At 30.8% G+C, this 14,725-nt stretch overlaps 1 pseudogene; it reads right to left on the reverse strand.

The window, feature by feature from the left end:
* Positions 1-10,365: 10,365 nt before the first annotated feature.
* Positions 10,366-11,161, reverse strand: LOC110731055 (annotated as a pseudogene).
* Positions 11,162-14,725: the final 3,564 nt, after the last annotated feature.

Raw genomic sequence — 14,725 nt, forward strand, 5'->3', positions numbered from 1 at the left:
AAATTTCATCTTTCCTTTTTACATCACTAGAGTGTACCCGTGCAAAATGCACGGGATATATATCACATAATAAGATATTAAAATAAAAACGGTGAATTTTTAAATTACCACCCTCAAATGTAACCATTTTTGAACTAACCACCCGTTTAATTTTTTATTTTAAATTACCACTCCTTAAATTAAATAAATGCTCAGATTACCACCTATTTCAAAAATCCGGTGGATTTTCCGTCTGTAGGCCCAACCTAACACTTATTTTGACCCTTTTGACTGATTTTTCCCCCGATTTTTCTCTTTAAAAACGCTCTCTATACTATAATTCACATTGCCTTCACCAAATTCTACCAAATTTTAAAGAGAAAAATGTGAATTGAAGTTAGAAGAACGTTTTTAAAGAGAAAAATCGGGGAAAAAATTAGTCAAAAAGGTCAAAATAAGCGTTAAGTGGGGCACACAGACGGAAAATCCACCGGATTTTTGAAATGGGTGGTAATATGAGACTTTATTTAATTTAAGGGGTGGTAATTTAAAATAAAAAATTAAACGCGTGGTTATTTCGAACATGGTTACATTTTCAGGTGGTAATTTAAAAAATTTCCAAATACAATGTACAAATTTTTTTTTAAAAGAAAAATTGTGGAACTTATGTTAGTGTGTTTTGTGTGCACAGCAACACCGTAGGGTTACTGGTAGAAAAATGGAGTAACTTGTATTATATTGAAATGGTAAACCCTTATTATACTTTTGAGCAGGGCCGTATCTGGCCCGGGGCAACCGGGGCACCCGCCTAGGGCCCCAAAATCCGAAATCCAAATACGGATATTTACAGTATTGTATTAATTCAATAAAAAAAATTAAATACTCTTATTGTCAGTTAATGAATTTATACCCTTAATAATCCACCCACATTAATATTCTTCCTAAGAAATAGCTCCATTTTGGGGAAATTTAAGTTTCCCAAATTAATTCTCTTAATGTAACCATATTCATTCGTATATTCTTTATTCCCCATCTTTGAAATCAATTTATTTCTATCTTTATCTTTGATTTTCTGATTTTTCCTTCCCAAATCAATCCTCTAGAGATGATTTCCTCCATTAACGTTTTTTTTTTTTTTTTTGCAATTAGTTTTTAACTAGATTATAATCAACAATTTTTCCTACAAATTATACTCCGTATTACTAGTATTTCAATTGTTTTTCACATATCAATTTCATTAATCACTTTTTTGTATTTATTTCCATTATTTTTTTCACCTTTTTTATGGGTTTTGACTTCGTACTTCGAAGATGAACTCAGAAACGAGTCTGCCATTATCCTAAAGTAGTAAAGTCATTGGTTAGTTCTTTAATTTTTTTTTTTCCAGAAATTTAAAGTAATTTAATATATGAATTATTCAATTTTACATAAGAAATTTCTGCAATATTAATTTATTCAAATTATAATACTGAATTTGATTTATGAATCATCAATATGTCAAACTAATATTTTGTCAATTAATCCTAATTTTGTTTTTATTATGATAAATGATCATGAATCATCAAATTGTACATTAGTTGTTGCTTAATGCTCTTCATGAATTTTTAATAATTTTTTTATTTTTAATTTGTGCTATTAAAATTTATGATGTTGTAGCCTTGTAGGTCTTGTTCATTCTACATTGTTGAATAAATAGTGCAATCGAGAATGCGGGGACTGAAGTTTAAATATTTGATGACTTTTGGATTTTTTTGGCTCTACTATTAGTCCTTAATAAAATTTCATAGAATTAAATAAAGTATTTCGTAATATTTTTTATTTTTGTATACCTTATTTTTTCCGTTAATAAAGTCAATCGTTAGTCAATTAGGACCCCATTTTTTAATCCGCCCCTAGGCCACCTAAATCTCATAAACGGACTTGCTTTTGAGTAACCCTGAAATAACAAAGTAACCCCTAAAAAACTGACAGCATAAACACTATATTATTAACTAAGTAAGCTCTATATCTGTAACGGGTTAACCATTATAACACTAACCGAATAATTACATAAAGTGGTCAGCTAAAAGTTAGTGAACTTATGGGGGGCTATATTATTTTCAAAAATAAATAAAAATGCATATAATTTTAAGATTGAGGTTTTCAAGAGTTGGGATAATACAAAATTAAAAAATGAACATGCAATTACAATATAAATTCCTTCCAATATTGTGTTATAAAAAATTAGTGTGTATATTTGTAATACTAAGTAAAGTGGGTATTTCCCCCAAAAATTAAAAAGTAAAGTGGGTAGTTTATAAATTAACTTTTTTATAAGATGAAAAAACATAATAAATATAGTAAAGTGGGTAGTTTCCTCAGAAATTAAAAAGTAAAGTGGGTAGTTTATATATTAACTTTTTTATAAGATGAAAAAACATAATAAATATGCTTGTAGTTGAATGTTTTTTAAAAAATGTGCAATAATATATGGAGATATATATTGTACTGTAAAATAGTAAAAGTGAAAGTGTTTTTTTTTTTTCTAAAATTTAGAGAAGTGGAAGTTATTGACAAAAAAAAAAAGAAAAAAAAAGATAGGGTAGTTATTTTTCACAAAAAAATTAAAAAAAAAAAAAAAAAAAAAAAAAAAAAAAAAAAAAAAAAGAAGAAGAAGAAGATTGCACCAAATTGTAAGATTGGGGTTTTGGAGTGATGTGGTTAAGTGTTGCAAAAATGACTCTACAATTATATATTAGATTTACATGTTTATAATACGTGTTATAAACTTATAACTAGTTGTATAATAATATAAAAAAAAAAAAAAAAAAAAATTGGTACTCGTAGTTGATCTCATCCTTATTTAAGTCAACAGATATAGGAGTTGTAAGAATTTCTCTTTTTTTTTCATAACACTCCACGCACTTGTCTCTCATTGTTAATAGCGATGATCAAGATGGAACTAGACCAACTTTATTTAATTTATTTTGGTTAGACCCAAAAAGCCCATTAGACTCAGTCCAATTTTACAAGTTTTGGACACTCCCTTCCTTTGCTTCCTTTCTATATACTCTTATGATTGCTAGTTGCAACACCTTCAAAGCAAGGAGGATCACCTCTAATGATCTTTGACATGATTTATATCTTATTGTCAATCTACTCGGTGCTTTACGCCTCGATTGAACGGTATTGAGAGAAAAACTCACAAAAAAAATAAGTTTTGTTTGTTTCATTTTTATGGATCGTCCATGAATCTTAAATGAAAAAGAATTGTGCAGCACCCACATTTAACCTTGTTTAAGATGGAGAAATTCTAGAATAGATAAGATTTGATTCGATTGAATATTTGGGGGAAGGGGGTGGAACCCTAATTTTATGTAAGGCATTAATTGCAGAAAATAAGAAGAAACTAATGTGTGGTCCGAGCGTAGCTCCGGGTGTTACTTTAAGGTTTTTTTATTAAAGAGCTTGAAATAAAGACTTGTTGATTTATTAATTGACAGTAAATTATAATAATAAAGTGACAACAATAAATTATTTTGAATTACTTATACATTATATAATAAGATTCTAAAATGTATTTATATAATTATGTAGATGTATAGAATGATTTGGTTGTAGCTAAGATGGTAATAAGTGTGGTATTTATTCATTGAAATATTAATTGATGCATGTATGGAACATGATTATGGTAAGGTTTCTCTATAAGACCATCTCCCATGGTGAGACTCAAGTTTGAGTATTGAAATACAAAATAAGTTGTTTTTTACCTCTAATTGTGATACCATACTCACTTCTCAATTTAGCAATTCATGTGAAGTCCAATTTCCAAATGGTGAGACTCTCTAAAAAATATACAGTACAAATGACACTTTTAATTTATGGCCCACCAAATCCATTTCTTTTTTAATATAAAATATTATAAGATTAAAAAATGAAAAAAAAACTTAAATAAATTACAAAATATACTAGAATACTGACAAGGGTCCCATACTTTTTGTAAAATGAGACTCAAAGTTGTGTATCTAAACTTAGGGCATCCACAATAGAACAAGCCTCTTCACTTGACACGTCATCAAACCTTTCATCAACAATAGATAAACCTATTTACAAGTTTAGATAGGGGACCCACTATCAATACAATTCATTAAATTCATCCAAACCAAAAGTAAAGAAAAATAATGTTTAAAAATAATAATAATTATTTTAATAAATTGATTAATTATGTATTAAATATTTAAGCATAAAATTTGGTTAAAAATCAGCTACTATATTTTAAAACAATTTTTATACAACCTTTGTGTATCCATACGTGTCTTTAATTAGTTTCATTTTTACTTATAATCATTACACAACTCAAAATGCATAATTTTTTTTATTAAAGCGAATTACATTAATGCAGCAGAAAAACACGTTATACAACAAATCATAATTAACAATTATTGGTCAAAGTTTCCTCCAAATTTTGCCCGTATATGCTCAACCAGATCAACTCAGAGTTGGCGGTGCACCTCACGGTCACGTAATTGAACATGTCTTTGTAAACTTTGCTGAAATTGTGTGAATCGACCCATGATTTGCTGGAAATGGAGTAGAGGAACCTCCTTCGTTCAATTCGTTTATTGTTGTTCCTTCACCTTCAACAATCATGTTATGTAATATAATGCATGCGTACATTATATCTTTGATTATTTTTCAATGTCATACCCTGCATGGACCTCGTACAATTGCCCATCGAGACTGGAGAACACCAAATGCTCTTTCAACATCTTTTCTTACACTAGTAGAAAAATACAAATAGGCAACCCCCTAATGCCACCGGTTCAGGCCAAATCGGTGGCAAAAACCGGCCTAAAAATGGGCGGGTTTTTAAACAAAGAAAAAGGGCACCGGTTCAGCTCAAATCGGTGCCAAAAATAAAAAGGGCACCGTTTTGAACCGGTGCCTTTACGAACCGGTTCGTTTAATTATTTAAAAAAAAAACGCCGCATTTAACTCCCCCAACCCTAATATTTCTCAGCCCTTTCTCTCTCCTCTCCTCTCCTCCTCTTTCCTTCTTGCTCACCGATCTCCATCATTTCTTTCTCTTTCTGGATCTCCTCCTCCTTTCTATCACTCGAAGACCACCAACAATTCGAAGACCACAACATGCAACCCCGATTTTGATTTTTTTAAATTGATTTCTTGGGTTTTTTTTTTTTACCATTTCAATTTTTTTCTGGGTTTTTCGATTTCAATTTTTTTTCAATTTCAATTAATTCGATATTTGGGTGTTTCGATTTGTGGGTTTTTTTTTCCAATTTCAATTTATTTCGATTTTGATTGTTTTTTTCGATTTCTGGTTTTTTTATAATTCGATTTAAATATATTTTTTTTTCGATTTTGATTTTTTTAATTTCGATTTCTAGGTTTTTTTTTCGATTTTGTTTTTTTTTTTCTATTTCTGGTTTTTTTTTCGATTTCAATTTTGATTGTGTTTTTTCGATTTTGATTTTGTTTTTCAATTTCAATTTCAATTTCTGGTAAATTTTCTATTAAAATAATTGATTATTTTGGGTTAATGCATGCGGTTTTGAGGTTTTTATTTTCGTGATTTTTAGGGTTTTTTCTAGGTTTTTTTTTCCATTTCAATTCGATTTTAATTAGGTTTTTTTTTTCGATTTCATTTTTTTTTTATTTCTGGGTTTATTTTATTTTCAATTTCAATTTTGTTTTTTTTTTCGATTCTAATTTTTTTTTTCGATTTTCATTTTTTTTTTTCGATTTTCGTTTTTGGGTTTTTCGATTTCTGGGTGTTTTTTATTTTCATTTTTTTCGATTTCAGGGTTTATTTTATTTTCGATTTCAATTTTTTTTTTCGATTCTGATTTTTTTTTCGATTTTCATTTTGGGTTTTTCGATTTCTAGGTTTTTTTTTTAATTTCTGGGTTTTTTTTTCGATTTTAATACATTTGATTTTAATCGATTTTTTTTGTTTGTTTTAATTGGTGCAGATTCATTGATTTAGATCTTAAATTGAAGAATCAAGATGCAAGAATATTAATGTAGATGTGTATGGGTTTTTGTTATTTATATTGTAATTTTTTTATTTACGAGTATATTGTAATTTTTTTTATTTATATTGTAATTTTTTTTATTTATATGCTGTAATTGATTGATTTTTTTTTATTATATATTGTAAATTTTGGATTATATCGATTGAAATTCGTCGATTATTATTGTGTTGTTCTTATTTATTGTAGTAGGTTTAATTGCTATGTGAAAAAAGACAAAACAAAAAGGAAAAGAAAAAAAATTAAAATTTTGGGCACTTTTGGCACCGGTTAACCGGTGCCAAAAACATTGGCCATTTTTGGCACCGGTTAACCGGTGCCAATACTCATTTTTGCCACTGGTTTGAACCGGTGACTTTTCAAGCTAGTAATTGGCACCCCCCACATTGGCACCGATTCAAACCGGTGGCTTTGAGGGGTTTTGAACCGGTGTGTAGACACCCATTTGTGTCTCCCCAAAACCAAACCCAGTGATGAGTACCTCTCACGTCGAATCATAATCGAATGAAGTGAAAGTGTGAAAAGTTTAGTGTTGCGGATAGTTTTAATTGCTTTTCTCTTCTCTCTGTTTTTGAAAACTTATTTTAAGAAAATAGCCAATACAGTTTGGTTGGTCCATGATATGGGTCCAATAATAGTATAGTTGGATGGGGCTTGACAAGAGCTTTCCAACGATATATTATAAGCCCAATTCCGATGAATATTGAGTGTTGTAAGGTTTTGATGATTGTGAACAAATGATGATTATCCAACTAATATGTGTATTGAGATGTGCATGAACAAGTCATGAAGCATGAAGATGATTGAGTACAGGTTAGATCATCATTGAAGATGGTTCCCTACATACAATGTATGGATCGTGCTTGAGTTCCTCAAGGGGAACATAAAGAGAAGAAGTCTAAAAGTACAAACGTATTGTTAGACTTTACATGCAGTTCCTAAGAAGAATGAGAAGATGTTCTTTGCAAGGAATGAGCAGCAGTTCCTCAGGGGGAACAAGTAAAGAGAGGTTCCTTCGCGGGAGTAGAAGCTTCAGATTAGAAGTTTCATCAGAGAAGAGAAGTTTCTTTGCAGGAACAGAAGCATCGGAGTAGAAGCTTCATCAGAGAAACATGAAGACAGAAAAATAGTATATTTTTCTAGGAATCATGTAAGTATGTTGGACAAGAGAAATTGTCGGGAACAAGCCTAAGGAACTACATTGGAACTTCAGTCGGTAAGGAACTTAGTGTTGATGACCAGTAAGTTCCTTACTAGTCAGTCTAGAATTCATTTATAGAAGGAACACGAGTTTGCACAACACTAGTAGTCAGTTTTCCACGTTAAATAGTCATTGCATTATGTTTGCCTACTTTATAGGAAGTTAGTTTTGACTTGGTATTAATATTTATTATTAGATTTTATTTTATAAAAGATAAGTTTTTGAAAATAAAATCTGATTTTCTCTTAGTAAAAAAGATAACTTATTTTCCTAGTTTCTAGGGATTTAGTTTTCAAATAAACTAATTTATAAAATGACTTTATTTTATAAAACAAAGTTTTATAATCAAAATCTGATTTTATTGTAGTCAAAGTCGTGGGAAAAAGAATTTCAAAGTGGTTACCTTAAAAGTAGGAGTTCAGTTGAGATTTTGTTTGTTAAGGAACAAAATGAATCTGGTCTATATGTGAAGTTAAATTAATGAACGAGTGCGTTATTTTAACTTATCTTCTTAAAGAAGTCAGTTTTAAACTCCTATCTTTTCGCACAAGGACTTGGTCCCCAAGGAACTTTTGGCTGGTATTTGCAAAACGTGCTGATTGCTTTCCTAACAAAAAGGAAGTTATTGAGCAAGTCGTGGAGCAACTAATTGACCCATTATTGTTGCTTATAATCAGAATTAGTTTTCTATTCGTGGGCCTAAAGATTCGGACCACTTCTGATCATAAGGAACATGACAATTAGTGGGTTTTCTAATCTTCTATAAATAGAACGTTTTTAATTCTTTCAAAACTGTCTGACTTTAGAGAGTCATTCCATATAGTATCTCACTTAAGTGGAATAGTTTTTCATGAGAAATATATTATGTCTTCCACGTTGGTGAGTCAGTTCCTTTAGGTTCCAAGTTCCTTACATGTCTCAAAGTGTCCAACATATTAGTTTCGTATATCTATCTTTCATATGTATTTGAGAAATGTTTAAGGGTTTGAGTGAACTCTTGCATTAGGGAATTTGTAAGGGTTTGAGTGAACTCTTGTATTAGGGAATTTGTAAGGGTTTGAGTGAACTCTTGTATTGGGGAGTTGGGAAGTTTGAGTGAACTTCTATTTGTGAGAAAGAGAAGAGAAAGAGAAGTGAGAAGAGAAAGAGAAAGAGAAAGAGAAGTGAGAAGAGAAAGAGAAGTGAGAAGAGAAAAAGAGAAGAAAAGAGTAACAAGTTGGGTGACTTGTTCCTCGGGGCTTTGAGTTCATTGAGGAACTTGAAGTTAGAGTCTTTAGTTTGTAATGGGTCATTGCCCTATTCTAGTGAAGATTCTTTTCCTAAAATCCCTTGTGGTCGTGGTTTTCCTCCTTGATTAGGGCCAAGGAGTTTTCCACGTAAAAATCTCTCTTGCACTTTTAGTTCCTTTAGCTTACTTAGTTTTATTTCCGCAAAAAGTTTGGCTAAACTGTCATACTACAATTCAACCCCCCCTTCTTGTAGTATTCATTGAAACAACATTGAGGAAGTTATGACCAAATTACTAAACTGGGCCCGTTTTGAGCCTTATATGCGGCCCAATGATCTAGGGGAGGGCCTAATATGATTTATCATTCCTAATGAAATTAGGAATGGTTTTAGTTTTCTAGAATCTTCTAGAAGGTTCTTTTCCTTCCTAATTCAATTAGCATTGATAAATTGACTTTTTGACTTTTTCAGAGTTTTAATTAAAATCAAATAGCATTTTTGAGGAAATTATATGATTTTATCCTTCAGTATGGCAAACTTATCTGATTTTCGAAAACGCGTTAAAATCAGGCTTGGCGCCTAGAACCAGGCCTGGCGCTAGTGTTGGTGCCTGACGCCAGTTAGCCAGGGTTGGCGCCAACTCTGTTTTTTGTGCGTCAGACTCTATTTTGTTTATTTTATCTTTTTGGCTGATTTTCTCTATAAATATCGTATTGAAAACTCCGTTTTCATTCACCTATTTTCACCAATTCTCCTCATTCACCAATTCTCATCAACAATCAGTTTTCATTCGCAAATCATTAATTCTTTAGCATTCTCTAAATCGTTCATCTTTCTCTTCTAAACTTTGTTTTCTCATACAAAATTCCGCATTCGCAGGACTTAGAAACACCTAGCCATATTCGAAGTTGCCTTCGCCCTAGACGTGAAAGGTTTAATTTCTGAGGGTTTGGTCCCTAATCTCTATTTCAATTATTTAATTTGATTGTTTTGTTTATTATTTTTCTTGAAGTTACTAACGCGTGTATTTTGTTATTAGAAAGAGGTACGAGGCATCAAAGTAAGTACTTTAATGGTTTTAATTGATATTATGATGTAGAAATCATGTTTATATTGTTATTATAATATTCCTAGTATCATGTTTAGGGAAAAGGTTATAATATCAAATATATTAAATATGATTGTTACGATGCTTCCTATGATCTTCCTAATATTTATGATTGTTAGTATCATGTTAGGGTTAAAGATTTGATTTTTATTGCTTAATGACATGCTAGGGTTTGTTATTAATCTTGTTAGTATCATGCCTATGATCTTGCTATTTTTATTATGCTTTAATATTAACATGAACATGATTATGATTATAATTGTTATAATTTATGATGATTATGAATATTATTATTATTATTTTGATGATGATTATTTTATTTATGATTATTATTATTATTATGATTATTATGTTGTTTGATATTTTATTGTTATTGCTTGATCACGCCTTTTATGCATGTTTAAAGGGAATTGGTACTTGTAATCACAATTAATAAGATATTTAATAATCTTGTTTAGGGTTAATGTGATTATAATTTCAAGTGATCTCCAATAATAGATTTATTTGTGCATTAAATTCAACCAACATAGATAAACAGGTTTAGGGTTAATCCTAATGATTGCATGTTAATCAAAAAGTGCACATGAATACGATCTGAATAAAGTAGAGGCCTATTATTAGGGCAGGTTCAATCTCTTTTAGGTTGGATTTGTACCTTCATCCCCGAACCCTTATTTGGTTCTAGACCTTATGGAGTTGACGATCTCTTGGATCGTTAAGGGGTGTAACCTTCATCCTATGAACGATTTACAAGTTCCTAAAAAACTTGTTGGCGACTCTTTTGCTCTATCTTCTTCCCTTTTGGACGCCACCGTACTTTAGTGTATGATTACAGTGGGGTTCAAGCTAGTGGGATTTAAAGCTTGAAATTATTCCCTACACGATGCCAATTTCGTTTTTTCACCTAGTGTTGCAGACTCTTGCTTCTGTTTAAATAAACTCCTCTTTGGATCTTCAGGATGTGAAAAGGTTTTAACAAAAGTTGCCCATTCTGGATAAGTACCGTCAACAAGATAGTAACCTTGTGCATATTGTGTGTCGTTAACAGTAAAATTTGTTGGGAGGCAAATCCTTGTAAAACATCGTTAAATAATGGAGATTGATTTAAACGTTTATATCATTGTTGGAGCATGCAACTCCAAAGAATGCATGTCAAATCCATAGATCATGTGAAGCTACAACTTCTAACATAATTGTAGGGCACCCTTGATCGCCTCTAGTAAATTGACCAGCCCATGCTACAGGACAACTACTCCATGCCCAATGCATGCAATCAAGGCTACCTAACATGCCAAGGAAGCCATGCCGCTCAAAATGAATACGGAGTAAGCGTTGGACATCTTCTGCATTAGGTCGCCTTAAGTATCGCCCGCCAAATACCTCAATAATGGTGTGGCAAAATATATACAACGTCTGTTTCTCAGTAGACTCGCCTAATCGTAAATACTCATCGTAACTATCTGGTGGTGTACCATATGCCAATTGACGAATAGCAGCTGTGCATTTTTGTAGGGGGGAAACTCCTTGCCTACCAGCTGCATCATTCCTCATTTGGAAATATGGAGAGTGACACCTAAGTGATTGCACAATGCGAACAAATAACTCTCTTTCCTTTCAAAATCTTCGTCGAAACATATTTGCTAGGTACACTAGATCTTCAGAGAAATAATCTTTGAAAAGACGCTCATATAGTCATACCCAAACCCACGATTTCAAGGTACCTCAACCCTTAGAGGTTGTTGACTCCTCTAATGTTTTTCCATGAGCATTGTCATCATTTTTCATCTGTATCATCATCCAATTCATTAACCAAGAACTGGGGAACAGTTTGGAAAATATCATCGTCTGACATTATGTTGTGGATGGAAGGTAATTGGAAATGTAAGAAATAGTTTTTGAGATGGATTAGAGAATTGATAAAAGAGATTATTTTAGTGAAAGGATATTTTTGCTTGAAAAGTATGAATGCTCAATGATTCAAATAAATATATAGTATGTTAAAAGTAAGAGGTTAAGACTTTTATCTTTGTAATCCATTTTGCCCAATTGTTAAAAGGAAGATATATATTATCCTTATCCTTGATGATTGTGATCGGATAACAATGTTATCTTTTATAAAAATTTAATAAAAATGAATATATATATATATATATTACTTGCAACAAAGGGGTATTATTTGTGAGACATAAAATATTTCATTGTTGTAAGTAATATGTAACGGAGGGAGTATATACTTTATCTTGAAATCCATTCTTTCCAATAGAAAAACAAAGCCATAAGAAAATAATAACAATCTCTTTTTGACAATAAAATGATTTCAAAATAATATAGATAAATAATCATAGACATAAGAAAATGGGATAAAAATAAATTTATACAAGGCAGGATTACTTAATTTTAAATCACTTCAATATAACACAACACAAATACCTACAAATACAATAATTAAGCAATAAAATTTCCTAAAGAACTTTAAATTAAAATGTATTAGATATTACACAAATTAAAGTACATCAATTAAAAATACATAAAAATAGCTAGAATAGATTATATTTTTCCTTAATATTGTTACACACTTTCTCATGAACGAGTAATTGTTGTTGGGTCCTGCCAGATGTGTCCCTGAATAGTAATTCCAACTCTTTGACCTTAATCTCCTCTTGTTTAGTTTTCACACAAGCCCCTAAACCTTCCCTTAATTCCTTCATAATTGTAATTTTCTCGGCTTGACTGTCTTGCATGAATTTCCATTTACTGTCGAAGGGATCTGCTTCTACCTCTTTTTTCTTTCCTTTTGCTTTTATTTAGTGCCTTTGCTTTCTTTTTACCCATAGGATTAACTTCAGCTTCTAAGTCAATGTTTGTATCTGCATCAGATGATGATCTCTTAGAAGAAGTAGAATTTATTCCTTCGGGTTGGTTTTGTTCTTTTCACTTTGGACAATGTTTGAGTAGAGTATACGGGCACTTCTGAAGACCCTATCTCATACGTTGGAGTTGTGGGTTGTGATCCTTCCGTAGTTTCTCTTTGTTGCTCATTTTAACTACCCACTGGACTACCACACGTACCTTCAAATCTAGGCATTCCGTATGGATCCATACCTAGGTGATAATATGGCGGATTATGGATACACGGGACATTGTTGAAAATTTGGATACGGATAAGGAGGGAAATTTTGTGGGTTTTGAGATGTGGGTTGTGTAATATGGGAGTCATTTCGAGGTAATTATGTGGGTTATTTGGATTTTGGGATTATTAGGAGTATTCGAGGAGTTTAATAAATTTATAAAACCTCAATAATTATCCTCCATTGTAAATAGATATTACTGAAAAAAATTAACAAATTATTTTAACACTAGCATTTGACAATAATGTAACTTTGTAAAGACAGTGGAGAAATGCTAGTGTATTATGAATATTTTGGAACAACAACTTCTATATAGTGTACAAATTATGAATTCAAATTTTTTATATATATAAATTATGATTATTCATATTTCTGTACAAAAAAATTAACAACACTTGAATTATAAATGTTACGAAAATACTTTGCATATAATACTTCTGCTAATGAATAGAACTACTGTAAATGAAAATCCTTTGCATGCATGGAGTAACTTGAGGCATGATTGGAGTTGTCAAAATAAAGTAGACAGCACAATATTACCGTTGTATGCATGCAAAAGCTTTGTTTTTTTAGACTATCTTTAATGCTAATACAATAAAGTGGTCCCAAAACATTTTTTCTGTAAATAAAAAAAAAAGGAGAGAAAAGGAATCAATTTTTGCCAACTCATCAAGTGCAACTGGTTTGTGTGACAAACCTCTACAAAACAAACTTCAACCTACAACAAGAGGTTTGTGAAATTGTTCCCACAAACCTCTCCACAAACCTCTTATTGCTATTGCCCTTAGCAACTTTTTTATGGAGTTGCTAAGTTTAAATACCAACTTTGTAATACCCGAATATTTTATGATTTTATATAATATTTTTTTATTATAAAAATAGTTTATTTTTATTTATTAAATAACTTTCCTAATCTCATAATTTTAATTTAAAGTTCGGAAAGGTTTAAACCCTAGTTGAATTTAAATATGACTCTTTATTTTTAAGCGTATTTAAACTATTTTAACCCTATTAATATTTGTGCAGCGATGACTCTTATTAAAACTTTTATCTTTGCAATTGCTTTCATAGACCTCTTTGTTTCACGCACTTAAAGTTCTTTTGATGACTTTTGCCTTCTTGATTTCTTTTTATATGAAGTGCATTAGCAAATTTAGTCTTATATTTGTACGCAAATCTACTTTGTCAGTTGAGTGCCAACCCATTTTTGATGATTTATCCTTGTTCCCTAAATACACAGATTATCATTGTGAATCTATGATGATCAACTTCTTATAATCAATAAATGGTACGGTTGTTCTATTCGGCAATTCACCAACTTGAGTTATTCAATTCGAAAGGTAATCACACTATCAACCCTTAGATAGTTTGTTTATATTTTGATTGTATTATTTATTTTATGTAATCACACGACCTTAATTAATTTTTGGATTTGTTTGATAATAAATCGTTAGTATATATTAATTGTACTCCGTATTGTTATGTGTAAATTTTAATTTATAATTTGTGAATTATATATGATCATGATTTATATATATACATGATTAGTGTGGTATAATATGATTCTAATTGCCGTATTATTTTTGTGGTATTGATTAATTGTGTTATTTTTCAAGGGTTCTTAATGTTGTTTCTATAGGGAGTATTATTTTATCGAGGTTTTAGGATTGTTAATGCAGAGTATTATTTTGGGTTGAGAATTAATTACTTTTGGGTGCTAGTATTATTGACCTAAGAGTTGAGATATTTATGAATCGAATTGTTATATTATTTGGGAACATGTGCCATTGTTGAGATTGTTTATGAATAATTATTTGATCGATGTATGAGATCAAAAGGTTGAGAATTATTAATTTGTTCTTGGTTTGAGGCTCGACGTTATAAACCTTAGTCCTTGGCATGTTGGTAAGGAGATGATAATCATGAGTTAAGAATGAGGTACAATCTTTATTATTTATTTTTCTATAGTCCCCTACAGTGGGAATTGACCCGTACGTGGTCTGGTTCAAGGTGTTTTCTGGTTATTGAAAGTATTCAAGTTTTTATACTT

Source organism: Chenopodium quinoa, unplaced genomic scaffold, assembly GCF_001683475.1.
Source record: "Chenopodium quinoa cultivar QQ74 unplaced genomic scaffold, ASM168347v1, whole genome shotgun sequence".
Lineage (NCBI taxonomy): Eukaryota > Viridiplantae > Streptophyta > Magnoliopsida > Caryophyllales > Amaranthaceae > Chenopodium > Chenopodium quinoa.